Source organism: Buceros rhinoceros, unplaced genomic scaffold (genome assembly GCF_000710305.1).
Source record: "Buceros rhinoceros silvestris isolate BGI_N320 unplaced genomic scaffold, ASM71030v1 scaffold8400, whole genome shotgun sequence".
NCBI classification, from domain to species: domain Eukaryota; kingdom Metazoa; phylum Chordata; class Aves; order Bucerotiformes; family Bucerotidae; genus Buceros; species Buceros rhinoceros.
Genome location: NW_010388961.1, coordinates 5,063 through 7,375, shown reverse-complemented (window position 1 = coordinate 7,375; position 2,313 = coordinate 5,063). Strand labels below are relative to the sequence as shown.

Sequence of the window (2,313 nt, the reverse complement as noted above, 5' to 3'; positions counted from 1 at the left end):
ACCTGTTCTGCTCTCCCATGAGGTAACAACGTGCTGGGTCATACCAGAACTCAACCAGCTCGCTGTGATGTTTCCAGGGATACTTAAGGCAAAGTAACTGCTTGTTGGTTCATCTTCCAGCGGGCTCGTTTGAGAGGAGCCAGGGTCTCTCTGTGTGTCTGCTCCGAAACAAATCTCATAGCTGCCAGGTTGGGAGGGCTGGCTAAGAGGGATTCGAGCAGCACAGCTCCTGGCAGGAAAAATAGGCCCCAAGAGTCACTTAGTAAATCGGGAGGAGGAAGGTGGTTGCTGAACTCCACCCAGCAGCTCTGGGCTCCCTGCTTGCAGCGTGTGAAGGGAGCAGCCGGGCAAAGGGCTGATGCTTCCTTGTTGTGCTCTTGGCAGCCTGCGCCGGGAGGCTGCTGAGCGACTCCCCTCCATAGCTGCAGGGTCTCACCAGCCTCATTAGCTGCTCTGGGGTGATTAGTGTCCCCTGTGGAACTCTGGGTTTGTTTGGAAGACAAGCTGCCGTGTCACACAACGGGGTGCTGACCACTGCAGTTCCCCCTTGCCTGTGCCGAGCCGGGTGTGTTCACGGTCCCGTGAGTGATGGTGGGAGTGCCCCAGCGCCTCTCCGGACGGTTTTCCCACAGAGGGCAAGCTCCTTTGTGGCTGCCGAGGAAGGTGTCCTCTGCTTAGGGAATGCTACCGGCTGTCTAGCGATTGGTGGGGGGCGTTAGCAGAGCTTGGTAAACACTCAGTCCACGGGGGTGCTTGGCTTGGAGCTGATGTTACAGAGCCAGGCTGTCGAGCCCCACGTTCTGGGATCAGGTCTTTTAGGAGGAACCACAGAGCCCGCGTTCTGCAGGTGCGGTGGAGCTCAGAGGAGCTGGCAGCAGGCTGGAGTACCTCAGGTCATCGTCAGCGACTCGTGCAGTAATCTCAAGCTTCCCAGGCTGTCCACGTGGCTCCTTTTTGCAGCTCCTCTCTCCTTTCCTCTTAACTTTGTTAAATCACCTCTAGCACAATTCCCAACTTGGCTGCTGTAGAAATGGTCAAGCGAGAGGTGAGAGGTGATATTTCTCTGTGCCTCCTTTTCTAGACTGTCCTTTGAGAAACCTTTTTTTTCCCTGTGGCGAGGAGAGAGTGAGAGAAATTGGCCCTTAGAAGTAACTCAAGGCCACGGGCCGGGCTGGCGTGCCAGGGTCAGGCCACAAACCTGCAGCCCAGTCTGTGCGGCGAGGACGATGCCGACGGCACGGCTTTATTGCCGTGCGTGCCGTGTCCTTGACTGACTTTCTCCTCCCTGTAGCTCTTTGGTCCGTGGATGGCTGCCGACAGCGATTGTCCGTGTTGAATGTGTGAAGTGTTTCTGGGATCTCCGAGTCGAGTGCAAATGAAGTTCACTTTATCCAGCCGCAGCGGAAAACAAAGTGGTCACGGGGCAAAGTCTCTTTGTCCCTTGGAGGGTTTTTTTTGCTCAGCTGGAGTGAATTGTGCTGGGAGAGGCTGACGGTGGAGGGTCAGCCAAAACTCCGGCAGAATTCATTGTAATTAAAGATAATGATGATTAAGAAAAAAAATATCTAGTGCTAAAGGTTGCAGAGAAACCCATGTTTGTAGGGCGAGTAACTGTGTTTTGCTGAGTCTGCAGGCAGGTGCTCTGGCTTTACAACCCGTGAAAGTAACTCCCCAGCTGCCTAAACCGGACAGGAGTTACACCCCCTTCCCCGAACCGCGGCTGAGACCACGAGCGGTGAGGCTCTGGAACGTGGAGTTACTTGTGGCTACAGCGGAGGGTCAGTGGGTTCCGCAGGGCTGTCCCGAGATCACTGTCCTGGCTGCTCCGTCCCCGCGGGTCTTGTGGAGGCTGGAGAGCTGCTCACATAGTCCAGGGAAAAGACAGGGCTCAAACACCGAGCTGCTGCAGAGCAGCCCTCTCTCTTTTCCCTGCAACCGCAAGCGTGGGAGCGTTTGGGCTTCTGATGGCAGCGCTGCCCTGGGCTGCTCTGGGGAGAAGCTCTCAGTACTTCCACATCAGTCCTTGTCACTCGGGTGTTTCCATCCTAGCAGGATGCGTGTAGCGTTGCACGGCGGAGCTGGAGGAGAGGATTGTTCACGGGACAGACTGTGGCTCCTAAATGGAGAATGCTTCGTGCTTCCTCAGGCTTCAGCAATTCCCTGCCTGTCACAAAACTCTTCAGCCTATATCGGCCTCCGTTTTTTTCCAAGCAGCTATAAAATACATTTATTTAATATTAAAAGGCCTGAGCTAATTTCTTTTATTGCCTTCATTACCAAACAATAAAGATGCACTGTCCAACCCAAACATAA

At 54.5% G+C, this 2,313-nt stretch overlaps 1 protein-coding gene across 1 annotated transcript in view; it reads left to right on the top strand.

Annotated features, from left to right (window-relative positions):
* The window catches only part of EDC3 (enhancer of mRNA decapping 3), a gene marked incomplete at its 3' end in the record, with an annotated part of 13,530 nt that overhangs the window by 6,159 nt on the left and 5,058 nt on the right, over positions 1-2,313 (top strand). The window lies entirely within an intron of this gene.